Source organism: Macaca fascicularis, chromosome 10 (genome assembly GCF_037993035.2).
Source record: "Macaca fascicularis isolate 582-1 chromosome 10, T2T-MFA8v1.1".
Lineage (NCBI taxonomy): Eukaryota > Metazoa > Chordata > Mammalia > Primates > Cercopithecidae > Macaca > Macaca fascicularis.
In genome coordinates, this window is record NC_088384.1 from 69,703,286 (window position 1) to 69,720,811 (window position 17,526).

General features: G+C 38.9%; 1 protein-coding gene across 1 annotated transcript in view; it reads right to left on the reverse strand.

Moving 5' to 3' along the window:
- The window catches only part of DSTN (destrin, actin depolymerizing factor), a 35,681-nt gene that overhangs the window by 17,504 nt on the left and 651 nt on the right, over positions 1-17,526 (reverse strand). The gene's annotated exons all lie outside the window — the stretch shown is intronic.

Here is a 17,526-nt window from a genome sequence, read left to right on the forward strand (position 1 = left end):
ATCAGTCCCATTCTTTTAGTATTTCTGTGTTGTTTGTTTTTTGAGGGACAGGGTCTTGCTCTGTTGCCCTAGCTGGAGTGTAGAGACACAATCATGGCTCACTGCAGCCTCAATCTCCTGGGCTCAAGCAATCCTCTTACCTCAGCATCCAGAGTAGTTGGGACTACCAGCAACCACCACCACACCTGGCTAATTTTTAAATTTTTTTTGTAGAAACAGGGTCTCGTTATGTTGCTCAGGCTGGTCTCGAACTCCTGGCCTCAAGTGATCCTCCTGCCTCAGCTTCCCAAAGTGCTGGGATTACAGGTGTGAGCCACCATGCCAAACCCTAGTATTTCTCTAAAATGTTAGGTTATTACATTTAATTGCTCATTTGTCAAGACACCTAAACTTTATTTTTTAAAAAGCAAAATCAAATTGTTTTTACTTAAAAAATTTTCTAAGAGGTACTGATATTCAAGTACACAGTTTTAACAATAAAGACCATTAAAGGATACTCTGAACATAGCACCAAGTTTGCTGCACAAATGGGAAGGAAAATCTTGAGAGTAAAAATAGACTGCTATCATAACAAGAGCTTTGTGATTACCTTAAAAAGATATGTTATCCACAACTTAAGTTTCTCCAGTGACCACTGGAGAACAGTTGCTCTTAGAGCTCCACCCCCATGTCAAAAAGTAGCTGTTAAAAGTATGGTTCACAGCATTTTATCTCACTAGACTACCAGTTTTTAACTTGTTCTCAAATCTGTCTGAGTCTCCTCTGGCACAGCTTTTGTAAAATAATGATTCAGAGATTAAATCAATACATCTGAGGCCCTGCCTGTATACTTAAGAATCACTCAGTGTAAGCTTCTTTAAAAATGTTACTACTCACAGAGGGAAGTAAACGTTACAAAAAATATAGAAAACTGGGTATTTTACAGTTGCAAACGACAGAATACAACTTAAAAAAACAATTCTCTCAATTCTAGCACACGGATAGTAACCTTTGAAACGTGAGCATTAAATTTTTCTAATTTGAGTTTTGTAAACAACTGAACCAGTCCAAAAGCTAAATGCAATGACGGCTTACAGCAGTCCCTCCTAAACCAAAAAATATCAGAAATGGTGGTCTTTTTCCGTACTACTAAACTCAAGACAGACACCTGACCTTGGCTACAAAATTAACGTCAACTAAACTTCACATGATCCTTATTATTAATAGAGAAAACAGGATGAAAGCTATTTTAACTACCTCAGAAAATTATTAATTAAGAAAATTATTTTTCTAAGGTAAAGTATGAAATATTTGAATGTAGGATACTGCAGACAAATAAAAATTTTCAAACTGGCAAAAATGTCATCAGCGTCTTTCTCAATCTACCTACTTCTACCAACTTCTCAAAGGAGTTGGGGAGTTAAAAACTGGGTTCGCGATTCTACTTTATTTACACCATGCCTTGCACAAGGGCCAACAGAAACAAAATGGCTAATGACAAAATATTTGGGCTTTTGGCTGCTATAACTGATGCCTCGGAACAATAATGCTGAGACAACAAATAAAATGAGAGTGACAAGTTCTTCAGCACATTTCTGCTTCACAGAAGTGTTCAGGGTCTCACAGGTCCTATATTAAGATGCGGAACTGGGCTGGGGGTTGCGGCTCACGCCTATAATCCCAAAACTTTGGGAGCCTGAGGTGGGCAGATCACTTGAGGTCAGGAAAGCAGCCTGGCTAACATGGTAAAACCCTGTGTCTACTAAAAATTAAAAAATTACCTGAGCATGGTGGCATGTGCCTGGAATCCCAGCTACTCAGGAGGCTGAGGCAGGAGAATCACTTGAACCCGGGAGGCGAAGGTTGCAGTGAGCAGAGATCATGCCACTGCACTCCAGCCTGGGCAACAAAGCAAGACTGCCTCAAAAAAAAGAAAAAAAAAAACAAGGCGGGGAGGGAAGGTTGGGGGTTGAATATATACATCACCCTACCAAAACTCCACTTAAAGTATAAAAATGGGATTAAAAAGAAAAAGAACATAAATCCACCAGGACAAGGAGAAAAAATATGGAAGTTCAAATAAGGAAGAGTGAAATTGGTCTGAGAAGCACTGAGATCCCTAGACTCCCTCCTGAACATCATCCTGCTGCCAGCCCCTTACCTCTGCAATTCTGGAGTTTATTTTCTGGAGAGGGTAAATAGTAGTTCTGGACTAGTCAACATACTGAAAAAGAGGATACAGGTGACCATATGTAAATGAGTGCTAAGACACTCTCCCCACCACCACCACCACCACCACGAAGTCATGACTTACTAAAATCCTTCGTCCCACTGTTCTAGAGAGCCCTGCTGTCAAACAGAACTTTCCGTGATGATACAAATGTTCCTTTTTTTTTGAGACAGAGTCCCGCTCTGTCGCCCAGGCTGGAGTGCAGTGGCACGATCTCGGCTCACTCCAAGCTCCGCCTACTGGGTTCACGCCATTCTCCTGCCTCAGCCTCCCGAGTAGCTGGGACTACAGGTGCCCGCCACCATGCCCGGCTAATTTTTTTTTGTATTTTTAGTAGAGATGAAGTTTCACCATGTTAGCCAGGATGGTCTCGATCTCCTGACCTTGTGATCTGCCCAGCTTGGCCTCCCAAAGTGCTGGGATTACAGGTGTGAGTCACCCGCGCCCGGCCAAATGTTCCTTTTTATTCCCCTCAATTTAGAGTTTATTTTGCCAGCCTTAAGGACATGCTGATGACATAGCCTTAGGCGGTCCTGAGAACATGTGCCCAAGGTGGCTGTGTGACAGACTGACTTTACACATTTTAGGGGGGGCCGAAGTTACAAGCAGACATCAATCAATAAATGTAAAGTGTACATTGGTTAAGTCTGGAAAGGTGGGATAACTCAAGGGAACATTCCAGGACACAGGGGAATTCTGTAAACCAAAAGTATCAGAGACAGGTCTCAATCAAGTTAGAAATTTATTTTGCCAAGGTTTAGGACATGCCTAGAAGAAAAGAACCCAGAAGCACAGAAACAGTCTGTGGCCTATGCCTTTCTCCAAAGATGATCTTGAGGTCTTCAATATTTAAAGGCGAAACATGGCTGGAGGGGAAAGGAGGGTATGGTCATACACTGTGCAAGAGAAAAAAAGCAAGTAGGGAACGGTACATTATATACTGGTCTTGTGCTCAGTAAATCAGCACTTGACATAAGGTGAAAACGCTCCTTTTCTGCACTGTGTAGTACGGTAATCACTACCAAGTGTGGCTGCAAATTTTATTGTAAATAGTTTGATATAAAGTAACACATAAAATTAACTCTCTTAATACCAAAGTAGTATGTCTGGAGTAAACAAATTTATTGACCATATTTCATAGTTTTCTGCCTCAGAAAACAATGTATTATTTAGCTTTATTGATGACTGCTGTCATCAGGAAACTCAGTTATCACGTACACAATGACAGACTAATGCCTCTAATATCAAAGTCACTCAAAGAGGAAAAAAAAGAAAAAAAAAAAAAGAATAATGCCTCCAAGGGTAAAGACTTCAATTCTAGTTTACTACAATTAACTATGGTTAACTATTTCTGAGGGCAAGGAAGAAATCCTGGGAGAAATTCAGATAAACTTTTTTTTTTTTAAAGTACTTATTCTGAGTGTTAATTTGGAAAGAGTCAAAACAACCAAAATGAAGGATCATCATAAAGTTTCATACAAGAGGGCTTGACTTAGCCAGGTGTGGCAGCACATGCCTGTAGTCCCAGCTACTCAGGATGATGAGGGAGGATCACTTGGGCCCAGGAGGTGGAGAATGCAGTGAGCCAAGATCACACCACCGCACTCCAGCCTGAGCAACAGAGAAAGACCTTGTCTCCAAAAAAAAAAAAAGCGGGGGGGCTTGACTTTAAGCAAAGACCTTAATTCTTACAGATGGCATAACAAGAGTTTTTTTTTTTTTTTAATTCCTTGAGAAACAAAAGCCTAGTTATTTGGGAAGAAGTGAAATAATGGATTTAAAATACAAGGTTTACGTAACATCAATAAAGATAACTTCATTTTATGTAACAATACTACACACAAGGCTATTTCTGATTTTACAATTAACAGGGAAAACTGAGCAAGTCAAATACTGAATATATATATTTTTAAACTGGCTGTGTTCTTCTCAAAAACAGAATTTGTAACATTTAACCTCAGAAGACCTTTTTAACCAGAGAAGAAAGTGTAACACAGGGTTGAATCAGACTTACTAAAATCTTGTAACTTGGGCAAGTTAGCTAACTTCTTTAATCCTCAGCTTCATCATCTGTAAAATGTGAATTATCGTACTGCTAACTCAAGAGGATTGATTAAAACAACACACATAAGGCCTTCTATGCACTAATCAGACTCTTACATTATTAACCAGAAAATCTGATTACAGCTTCTTCTACTCTTTCTAGTTACCAATGTGGCCAATTTTTATTGAAATCTTTGGGTAACAGAATCTTATGGATAAAGAAACCAGACAGCTTAAAAGTGATTTGAAACAGTAATTTCCATTTGTTCTCTGATAATCAAAACTACGAATTAAAAACAAACCTAACAATTTAACGTGTATCTCTTCTTTCTCCACATGACTGTTAAGTGGTTAAATAGCAAAGACATACCAACAGCAAAGAGAAGGGTAACAGCTCTCTTAACACTGTAAGATTCAATTACACTACCTCCTACCATTCTCCTAGGCACAACCATCACCTGCAGCCATAAATCAAAATCTGCAATGAAGAAACTGGGGCCTATGAGGCAAGCCATAGGTTTTGTCCTAAAATATGTCCCTTTTCCTAGTATATACAGGCATACCTTGGAGACATTGCAAGTTCAATTCCAGACCATAGCAATAAAGCAAGTCACAAAATTTTTTTGTTTCCCAGTGCATATAAAAGTTGTTTATACTGTACTGTAATCTATCAATTGTGCAATAGTAAGTTGTATCTATTAGTTTTATCTAAGGCAGAGAAAATGACTGTTTCAAGGATTTATGAGCATTAGAAAGAGGAAAAAAATCCTTCTAATATTCTGCCTCATCCTCCACTGAGACAAGAAAAAATTAAAATATACCTCTCCAGGGAGACCCTCTCTTGGGCGACCTGTTTTCTCAGCATGAGGAAGCTTTCTCTTTTTTGTCTATTAAACTTTCTGCTCCTTAACCCAGAAAAATAAATACATAAATAAATAATAAAATAAAACATATCTCTCCATTGGGGAATGGAATAAAATTCAGCAATAAAATAGAATTGCTGAGGCACAAATGCCTTATGCTAAGTGAAAAGAAGCTAGACTCAAAGTGTATCAATGTACAGTTCCACTTACATGGCAAAGGTAAAACTATAGAGACAAAAAACAGATCAGTGGTTGTTGGGGATAGGAGGAGGGATTAATGAGGAATTTTTTTGTATGAAGGAATTATTCTATATTTTGACTGTGGCTGTAGTTACACAACTATATATGTATGTGTATGTTTATATATGTGTATATATATGTCAAAACTTCCAGAACTTACACTAAAAAGGGTGAATTTCACTTTATGTAAATTATACTAAATTATACATCTAATTTTTATTTCAAGGTGAAGAATATTTTTAGTATTCTACTCTTCGAGAAACAGCATATTAACCAAACAATAAGCTAAATGTGAAAAATTTCTCCTTGGTTTAACAAGTTGTCTTAGTTCTCTCTGGATGGTTAACTAGCACATCAATGAATATGAAAGATACTGCTGGTCAACTGTTTCCCAGTCACACCTAGTTTTCTAAGCCCTGCCAATTCCTCCTTAAACGTGTATTTCAAATCTATTCCTCCTCATTTACTCTCAAAATCTCCTATAACTCCCAAGATTAAGTCTTTAACAATTCCCAAGCAATTACAAGATAAAGTCGGTATTTATTAACAGAGAGCATAAAAAGCCTTTTATTGTCTAAACCAACCTACTTTTCCAGATTTGTTTTCCACCACAGGCAACGCTATTTATTATTCACTAATACCTTTTAGAAAGCAATTTGGCCATTTATATCACAGAGCCTTACAATAATCCATACCCATTGACCCTTTAACCCAGTAACCTCACTTCTAGGAATTTATTCTAGGAAAATAATCTACTTAATACTAAAAAACCAGACAGCCCAAATAAATAAAAACAGGAGAACTACAAAGTAAATGATAGTATATCCACAGGATAGTTCCTGATGCAGCTGTTAAAATCATGTTTATGAAAAGTTTTTAATAGCATGTGGGAAATACTTATGACTTACTTTCAGTGAATGAAGAAGCTGGATATAAAGTTATATGTACAGTATAATATCAATTATGGAAAACAGTACAGAAGAAAAAGAAGTTCTACAATTTTATCTCTAAAAGTAGGACTATAACTGATTTTTATCTTCTTTCTAGTTTCATTTTCTTTTATTTCTCTGGTAAGCTTTTTTTTTTTTTTTTTGAGACGGAGTTTCGTTCTTGTTGCCCAGGCTGGAGTGCAATGGCGAGATCTCGGCTCATCACAACTTCCACCTCCTGGGTTCAAGCGATTCTCCTGCCTCAGCCTCCCGAGTAGCTGAGATTACAGGCATGAGCCAACACGCCCAGTTAATTTTTCGTATTTTTAGTAGAGACAGGGTTTCTCCATGTTGGTCAGCCTGGTCTCGAACTCCCGACCTCAGGTGAGCCACCCGCCTCGGCCTCCCAAAGTGCTGGGATTACAGGCATGAGCCACTGCGCCCTGCAGGTAAGCATATTTTTTATATTAGAAATACACACACCTTTTTGATTCGGTGATTTTATACCTAGGACTCTCTTTTGAAGAAATGCAAGATTTATGCACAAGATGACAGAGTATTTCTTATAAAAATAAATTTAACATGAGGATGACGTACATGCATGATATTAAACAATTTAAGTAGTTTTTCCAGATATATCTTATATACCATGAAATTCACCCATTTAAAGTGTAGTAAATTCAGTGGGTTTTCAGTATAGTCACAAAGTTGTGCATTCATCACCACTTCCTAATCTCAGACCATTTTGAATACCACAAAAAGAAACCCTGGACTGGGTATAATAGCTCATGCCTGTAATCTCAGCACTTTGGGAGGTTGAGGCAGGAGGATCACTTGAGTCCAGGAGTTCGAGACCAGCCTCGGCAAAATAGTGAGACCTCATCTTGACAAAAAACCTTTTTAAAATTGCCAGGGATGGTGGTATGGGCCTGTAGCTCCAGATATTCAGGAGGCTGAGGTGGGAGGATCTTTTACACCAGGGTGGTAGAGGCTGCAGTGAGGTATGCTCATGCCACTGCACTCCAACCTGGGTGACAGAGTGAGACCCTGTCTCCAAAAAACAAAAACAAAAACAAAAAAACAAACTCCAAACCCATTAGCAGTCATTCCTCCTTCCCACTCCCACCCACCCTAGCCCTTGCTAACCACTAATGTACTTTCTGTCTCCATGGATCTGCATATTCTGGACATTTTATTAGATGGAATCACACAATATGTCATCTTTTGGGACTGACTTCTTTCACTTAGCATATTTTCAATGTTCATCCACGTTGTAGCATGTACTAGTATTTCATTTCTTTTTATTGCCAAATAATATTCCCTTCCTTCGTATGGATACACTACATTTATCCATATATCCATCAACTGATGAACACTGGGTTATTTTCACTTTTGGCAACTATGAATAATACTGCTATGCACATTTGTGTACAAGCTTTTGTGTGGACATACATTTTCATTTTGCTTGGATATGTAGGTAGGAGTGAAACTGCTGAGTCATACAGTAGCTCCCAAGTTGAACTTTTCCAGGCACTGCCAAACTATTTTCCAAAATTACTGCACCATTTTACATTCCCACCAGCAATGTATGGGTGCTCCAACTTCATAGCCTGGCCAACACTTGCTACAATAATCTTTTCATTATAGCTGGCTTAGCAGGTACGAAGGAGTATATCATTGCGGTTTTGATCTGCATTTCCCTAATGGCTAATAATGTCCTGCATTTTTTTCCATTGGCTTATTAGTCATTTGCACAGCTTTAGAGAAATATCTATTCAAATCCTTTGCCCAAACGAGTGGGTTTTTTATTGTTGTGTTGTAACTCCTTTAACATATTCTACACACAAGCTCCTTGTCAGGTATATGATTTGCAAACATTTTTTCCTATTCTGTGGGTTGTGTTTTCATTTCCTTGATGGTGGTCTTTGATGAACATTTTTGTATACAATGAAGTCCAATTTATCTATTTTTGTCACTTGTGCTTTTGGTGTCATTGCCTAGAAACACCAGGAAAACTACCAACAAAAATTGCCTAACACAAGTTCACAGAGATTTATACCTACGTGTTCTTCTAGGAGTTCATAGTTTTAGTGCTCACATTTAGATTTATGATCCATTTTAAGTTAAATACAACACACAGTATAAAGTAGGGATCCAAATTCGTTCTTTTGCGTGCGGCTATCCAATTGTCCCAGCACCACTTATTGAAAACACTGTTTTCCCCCCACTGAATTATCCTGGCACTCATGTCACACTGGGAAATGGGAAATACAGTTTTATTCTCTATAGATGAACTCAAATGTGTGAGAAAAATCTATATTGGCAGTCTCCAGATAGTCACTGTTTCATTCCCTTATTTCCATCATAATATGTATAAAATCTGTAATCTTATTTGTTTACTTATTTCTTAACTGTCTCTCCCATTAGAATGTATACTTCAGGGCCGGGCGCAGCGGTTCACGCCTGTAATGCCAGCAGTCTGTGAGGCCGAGGCAGGCAGATCACGAGGTTAGGAGTTCAAGACCAGCCTCTCCAACACAGTTGAAACCCCATCTCTACTAAAGATATAAAAAATTAGCCAGGCGTGGTGGCGTGCACCTGTAATCCCAGCTACTCAGGAGACTTAGGCAGCAGAATCACTTGAACCTGGGAGGTGGAGGTTGCAGTGAGTCAAGATTGCGCTATTGCACTCCAGCCTGGGCAACAGGGTGAGACTCAGTCTCAAAAAAAAAAAAAAAAAAAAAGAATGTATACTTCATAGGCACAGGGATTTTTTTCTTGTATATTATTGAATCTCTCTTTTTTTTTTTTTTTTGAGACGGAGTCTCGCTGTGTCTCCCAGGCTGGAGTGCAGTGGCGTGATCTCGGCTCACTGCAAGCTCCGCCTCCCGGGTTCACGCCATTCTCCCGCCTCAGCCTCCCAAGTAGCTGAGACTACAGGCGCCCGCCACCACGCCCGGCTAGTTTTTTGTATTTTTAGTAGAGACGGGGTTTCACCATGTTAGCCAGGATAGTCTCGATCTCCTGACCTCGTGATCCACCCGCCTCGGCCTCCCAAAGTGCTGGGATTACAGGCTTGAGCCACCGCGCCCGGCCATATTATTGAATCTCTAGAGCCTACAACAACAGTGCCAGGTTCCTAGAAGGTAGCTAATAATTACTTCTCGAAAAAATGAGAATACAAATTAAATGGCTTGAAAGAAAATGTCCCAAATGTTAATATTGGTTGGAACTGTCATTACAGCTAAATTTTTCTTAACGTTCTACAATGAACATATACTACTCTTATAATCAACTACGAAATTACAGTATTTTAAAGATTCATAAAACTTCTGAATCAATTTTTTTATTCCTCAAAATTCTAAGAACCTAAATTTTTGCTAAACTATTTTGTTTTAGCTTCTTTTATAGGCTCCCAAGCATAATGACACCATCAAATATCTGGTAGATCAGGTCTAAGCCTTAGAAGCCACGTTTGAGAGTCTTCTTTCCCTTATGCCACACATCCAAATTATCATTAAGTCCTTCCAGTTCTACCCCCAAAATATATATCCAATCTTACCACCTCTCATTAACTCCACTATTAACAAATTTTAATTCAAGCTACCACCATCTACCATCTGAATAAAGCAATAGTTGGGTGTGTCGCTATTTGTTTGTTTACGGACATGGTCTCGCTTTGTCACCCAGGCTGAAGGGCAATGGCGTGATCTTGGCTCACTATATCCTCAACCTCCTGGGGTCAAGTAATCTTGCTTCAGCTTCCTAAGTAGCTAGGACTACAGGTATATGTCACCATGCCTGGTTATTTATGTTTTATTTTTTGGTAGAGATGGGGTCTCTCTTTGTTGCCCAGGGTAGTCTTAAACTCCTGGCCTCAAGTGATCCTCCCACCTCGGCCTCCCAAAGCACTGGGATTACAAGCGTGGGTCACCACACTCAGCCAACAATAGTTTCTTAATTGGTCTTTGTCCCCATTTGTACATCTCTACACATCAACCACAGGGATAAATCATCTCTCATTCCACTACACTACTTAATACCTCCCCACCATCACACACCCAATGGCTTCTTGGTGCCATCAGAATAAAATTCAAATTCCTCACCTTTAACCTAATGGCCCTTTCTGGTCTAGTTCTTGCCTATGATCTATTTCCTACTTATTTCCCCCTTGTTGACTGAATGCTAACCACACAAACCTTTTTTCTGTCCCTGGCAAATGTCAAGACCATTCTCTTCTACAGGCCCTTCTACCTAGAGTTCCTTCTGCCCCAAATGCTTTTCACACAGCTAGCTCTTTATCGCCGTGTAAGTCCTACCTCAAAAGAGGCCTTCTCTAAACTCTAGCTAAAGTAGCCCAACTCTTCTAATACTTCCTTTTTTTTTTTGAGATAGGGTCTTGCTCTATTGCCCAGGCTGGAGTGCAGTGGCACAATCTCGGTTCACCACAATCTCCGCCTTCCAGGTTCAAGCAATTCTCCTGCCTCAGCCTCTCAAGCAGCTGGGACTACATGTGCCTGACACCACGACCGGCTAATTTTGTATTTTTAGTAGAGACGGGGTTTCTCCACGTTGGTCAGGCTGCAGATTCTTACAATGATTTGAGAATTCCTGAAAACTCCTAAGCTTCAACAACTGACTTCAAAGATTGCCCCAGAGCAAGCTGGAGAAGCCTTATCTGTATTTGCCTGTGCCGTGCTGTAGCGTTAGTTCTATTACTATAGGTTAAGTACCTTCCGTTACCAAACATTTCAGATATTTTCAAATTTTGGAATATTTGCATATACATAATGATATAGCTTGGGGATAGGACCCAAGTTCAAACACAAACTTCATTTGTGTTTCATATATACTTTATACTGATACCCTGAAAATTATTTTATATATTTTAATAATTCTGTGTGTGAAACAAAGTTTTGTCTGCATTTTGACTGTGACTTGTCACATGAAGTCAGATGTAAAATTTTCCACTTGTGGCAATATGTTGGTGTTCAAAAAGTTTGGGATTTTAGAGAATTTTGGATTTTTAGATTAGGGATGCTCCTGTACATGAAAATAGCAACAGAAAAGCTGTGAACCCATTTTAAAATAAACACTAATTACATTTACAAGCTATTTTCTGAAAGCAAGCCAAGATAGAAACAAGGGTAGGAAATTCATTTGCTTTTCTGTGATAAGGCAAACAGAAATAACAACCTATGAAGTAATGTAAAAATGTTCAAAGGAGTAAACAATCTTTCTTTGATGTGATCCAAAAGCACAAACACAATGACAAATGATCTTCCAGCTGTAGTATGAACTTGTTTATATCTTTCAAGCACTCATCTATGCCCTGTTTCAACAGAGTTCTGTCTTTTCACACCTTCAACTAGAGATTACATTGTTAATTTAAAAACCTTAATTGCATTTTTTACCAAAATCAATTGCTTTTAAAAAATCTACATAGGATGTGAAGGTGATCTGGCTGCGACATCTGTCACCCCATTGATCACCAGGGTTGATTTGGCTGATCTGGCTGGCTAGGCTGGTGTCCCCTTCCTCCCTCACCACTCCATGTGCATCCCTCTAGAAGCTATGCACTCAGTAGAAGAGGATGACCATTCCCAACAGAGGAGAACCGGTCTTTGGTCAAGGTTATATGAGCCGCTGCGCTCCCCTGCTAGAACCTCCAAATAAAAAATCTACATAAAACTGACCTTCAATTTTAACATAACAAAGCAAAACATGGAATAGTGTTGGCAGCATGTAAGCATTACAGTATCAGCTACTAGAAGACTAATCTTGGAGCTAAGAATCACTCTAGATTAAATATTCAACTCAGTGGGGGTCTTAATACAGCAGATTCAATGATTAATATAACATTTTGGCCCAAAGTATTACTGAGACGAATAAACCTGATGTTTATTTGTCTAAGTCTATGCCTCTCCCAATTGTAAAATTTCAAGAAAAATGAGGAGATAATTCAGAAGCACAATTCCAAGTGAAAACTTCTCACTTCTAACATCAATGAAAGGAGGCAGGAACAGAAGAAAAGTTGTGGTTACAATATTGCTGAAGTATTAGGTGTAAATCTTTGTGTATGACTTTCATGGACAATCTAGAGAGGAATGTTATGCCACAAGGGAAGTAAGCTCAAGATACTTTCACGGCTGGGCTCACTGGCTCATGCCTGTAATCCCAGAACTTTGGAAGGCCAAAGTGGGTGGATCGATTGAGCTCAGGAGTTCAAGACCAGCCTGGGCAACATGGTGAAACCTCGCCTTTATAAACCCCATCTTTATATATAAATTTATATTTATAAATCCCATCTTTATATATATAAAGCTTTTAAAATACAAAGCTTAGTTGGAAGTGGTTGCGCGTGCCTATAGTCCCAGCTACTCAGGAGGCTGAGGAAGAGAACTGACCCAGCCTGAGGGTGGACAATGCAGTGAGCTGTGTTCATGCCTCTGCACTCCAGCCTGGGTAACAGAATGAGGCCCTGCCTCCAAAACAAAAAAAAATGCTTTCACAATATTCTACTTATTTATTATGCTCTGTGGTTTACATACGCAAATGACAGTACAACGAAGAGACTAGCTCTAGTTACTCAGAGACTAGAGTGTTGTTCTGTGGACAAAGCAACGCATTTACATGTTAAATTCAGTTTTTCAAGACTTGCAAGTTTTTTTTCAAACTTCAAATATAGCGTGCTTCATCTCAAAGTATTACTGAAAGAAAACATAAAGTTATACTAACATAGAAATTCAAAAGTTTGAAATCTTCCTGTATACTAAGTTAAACACAATTTTGATTTAAACAAATTCTATTTACGAAAAATAGTTGCTAGGCACGATGGCTCACGCCTGTAATCCCAACACTTTGGGAGGCCAAAGTGGGAAGATTGTTTGAGACCAGTCTGGGCAATATAGCGAAATCTCCTTTCTACAAAAAATTTTAAAAAGTTAGCTGGGTGTGGTGGTGCACATCTGTAGTACCAGCTACTCCGCAAGCTAAGGTGGGAAGATCATTTCTGCCCAGGAGATGGAGGCTGCAGTGAACTCTGGCCTGGGTGGCTGCAAGAGAGTCTGTCTCAAAAAAAAAAAAAAAAAAGAAAGAAAGAAAGAAAAAGAAAAGAAAGGAAAGGAAAAAGAAAAGAAGGAAAGTCAGTCATGGTTACTTGTTTTGCACGTTTGTTTTTAGATTTTTAATTTTTTTTTTTTTTTTTTGAGATGGAGTCTCGCTGTCACCCAGGCTGGAGTGCAATGGTGCAATCTTACCTCACTGCAACCTCCGCCTCCCGGGTTTAAGCGATTCTCCTGCCTCAGTCTCCTGAGTAGCTGGGATTACGGGCGCACACCACCACACCTGCCTACAGACTTTTAATTTTTTAGAGAAGTTTTAGGTACACAGCAAATTTTAGCAGAAAGTGCATTGTTTCCATATATTTACTGTGTGTGTTTTTACGTTTTGGCTAGAGGAACTGCCAGGAAAGAGGGTGTAAGTGTAAAGTGAGGGATGTTAATCTCCACAGCCCTCAGCAAAGAAGGAAAGAACTCTGCCCTAAGTCACTCTACATTCTACCACTACCAGGGGCCTAAAAATGGCGGGCGGCTAGAATTAAGAGAGAGTATTGAACTTCTGGTAATTAGCTGGTTAAGGGGCCTGGAAAGAAATTTATGTCCCAGAAAAGAGAAATATTAGTACTCAGTATGAGGTTCTGGTATTGATAATCATGCTCTTGTTGTTTTTTGAGACAGGGTCTCCCTCTGTGGCCAGGCTGGAGTGCAGTAGTGCAATCATAGCTCACGGAAGCCTCTCACACTCAGGATCAAGCAATCCTCCCACCTCAGCCTCCCAAACAGCTAGAAGTATAGGCACATGCCAGCATGCTCAGCTAATTTTTATTTAATTTTTTTGTTCAGATGAGGTCTCACTATATTGCCCAGGCTGGTCTCCAACTCCTGGCTTCAAGCAATCCTCCTGCCTCAGCCTCCCAAAGTGCTGGGATGACAGGTATGGGACACTGTATCCAGCTGATTTTTTTTTTTTTCTTACTGTTATATTTACTTTATGGCTCTGTAAATAAGCTTAGGTGAAGATGATAAGTATTTACAGAATGGTCACGTTTGCAGGATGCAACATGCATGTAAAAACCTAAGATGCAATAAACATACAAAAAGAGTCAGCTCACTAGTAATCAGAGAAATGCAAAATAAAATAATGAGAAACCATTTCACAACCATCAGACTGGCAAAGGTTTCAAGTCTCTTATTAAGTGGTGAAAGGCAATGTAGAAACAAGCTGTTGATGATGAAATACAACCAGAACGAACCAGTAGTAGAGTAGAAAATATGTACGCTCCAACCCAGAGCTTCCGCTTCTAGATATATACCATGGAGAGATACACACTGGGGCTACAGAAATAATATATAGTAATATATGACATGGAAATTGCCTATTATAAAAAGTTTAAACAGACCAAAAAAAAAAGGCAAAAAATTAGGAAACAGCCAAATGTCTACCAACAGGGGAATGGATAAACTTGCATAGTCATACAAAAGAACACAATTCAGCAGTTGAAGAATCAAAGCTACAAATACACCCAAAAGCTGCCCCCCCTTGCAAAAAAATAAAAATAAAAAATAAAAACCCACCCCATAGTTTAATTTTTTCTCACAGAACTGCAAAAGCATACATGAAGCGTAGTATTTACATAAGTTTTAAAAGCACATCAAGGCAATACATATGATTAAGTAGCTAAAAGTATGGAACTACCAATGAATATCAATTTCAGGTGACTACTGTGAACTTTACCTGAGCCCTGTGTTCTCGGAAAGCAGTGATGGTTAATCCACCCCATGTGTTTTGTGTTCTGGGAAACAGGTAACTGCAAAGAACTGGCCTGTTGCATATTTTCAGATAAGGCAATCAGGAATGCTCTCCTAATTGCAACAGCCTGAATAAAATCATCTCCTTAACCAACCAGGATATTATTATGTCTTTGACGCAGGAATAGTTATAACTCTGGGGAGGGAAGAGAATAGGATGAGGAAGACGATGCATATTTAGCTGTAATGACAACATAAAAACCTGAAATACGGCAATAAGACAGCCCTTTTTTTTCCTGCACAAAAGGATCTGTGATTCTGTGTACTTTTCTGCTTAAAATGTTTCAAAATTATTATTTTAAAGCTTGGAGTTGGAAAAGGTGATTTGTCTCAAGTCAATTAATCATTTACAATCTGCTTTCTCATATGTTAAATAGGCATGTGAATACATGCCCAACCTATTTCACTGGGTTGTAGTGTTTTTGCTAATCACCAAGTATTAGAATACTTGAATACTGTGCCAGTTAGTTCAGTCTGAGACCACAGTTCATATTAGGATAATGTTAAGGGTTAGATTACTGTGCAAATCTTTTAACTCTACTTTGGGGGCAAGACTACACACTCTTACTTTCCAAGAAGCTATATATATCTATGCTGTAAAGAAACTCTTTGGTCACAAGAGGAGCTAGGCAAGTCTAGGTGTGATGTCTCAATCCATATCCAGTAGAACTACTGAGCAAATAACTCTAGTAACTTGATGGTGGGCTACTAAACAATCTCTATACAAGGAGGCTGGCACACCCAATACGGACACACACACAGTTTTGTTTGGGGTCTGTAATTGTGGTTCATGTGGACGCAGACATTGTTTGTTTTTTCTTGGGGGAGGGGGTTAACACCATAAAGTGAGACATCTGAAAACATCTTATCTCATCCTCAAGTGCCCAGTTGTTTTCAAACCGCTTTATTTCAGGTGCTTCTCGAAGACTTGGTGAGTACAAGGAAGTGATTCTGCTAGTTTAGAACAAACCCATCGGTAGTTAAAATTTAATCTTAAAAGAAACTTGGAACCAAGCATCCAACCAAAAGAGCTAAAAGAAAAGTGCTAGACTCCGGGATAATACCCACAATATTCTCTAATCACTGGACTAAACAAAGATGCTCCTGCGCTCCTAAGGCTAAAAACAAAAATAACCTTTAAAAATGGGGGGTCTATATTCTGAACTCCAAAGGTAACTTGTAAGGTCTTCTTGATCTCCCTAAAGCCAACAATTTTGAAACGTATTTGGAAACCGCTCATCTCTAATTCTTGTTTCTCCCACTTGTCACAAGAACAAGCAAATATAACAGACTCCTCCTTCCTTGCATTTAGTTACACTTTAAGCATTTAACTTAAGCACTTAACTAAACGTAAAACGTTTGGTCTCTTATTTTCAAACAGAAAAATAAAGTCTGTATTAGACACTCAATAAAAAAGTATAATGTCAAATCAGAAGTCTCTAGAGCAGACGCCAGTCAGCTTCAAATCACTTTCAGAGTGACTGGTCTTAAACGTACCGTAACTCATAAGCCCCTAGATTAAGTCTTTTAGTATAAAATAGCATATACATTTAAAATATTATTAAATTTTTAATAATTAAATATTAGACTTAAGATGCTGATACTTTGTAGCTTACAGCATTAAACCAAAGAAAAACCAAAAACTGAACCGTATCAAATCCCTATTACATACATACCTACAGTCATCAAGAAAGTACCGGTTAATCTTTTCTTCTTACTAAGGGGCCGCCTGCATTTCATGAAAGTTGCAATAACTTAAGAAAACCAAAACTGTTACACAGTGAAAACAGTTTGTATGCAGATAAGCTGGTACCAACTGCTTCTAGACAGACAGATGCAATTAGAATGTAATATTTCTAGCAAAGTCTGGTAAGGCTATGCCTGCAAATCATTGACCAAAAATGGTAACAGTGTGTGCAGACTAAAGAAAATGACAAAATGTTCCATCTGATAGTTCAGTTGAGAATACGTTTGTTTTTAAATAGCTAATTAGAGGGACACAATGTAAAGGGGGAAAATATGTAAATTAAGCAAAATGTCCATCATATAGAATATACTAATGAGCACCTGTTTACTTTTTGGTGACTCTAGTATTTTAATGGTTTTTAAAGCTCTTAAATTTGCTTGTATCAGCATCCCAGCATCATGCCCACACCCTGCGCACCAAGTTCTGGCAGAGTCCAACTGTCTACAGGTCAGAAAAAAAATTCTAACCATACACGGACAGATCGGGCAGGGAAGGGTTAAAAGAGACCCTGCCAAGCTTGACAAGCACGACCAGAGTGCTGCTGGAAGCCGATTGCCAGATAAAAAGAAAAAAAAAAACAAAGAGGCTGCAAGGCCACCCCGTTCTAAATCATGCCAGTATCCTG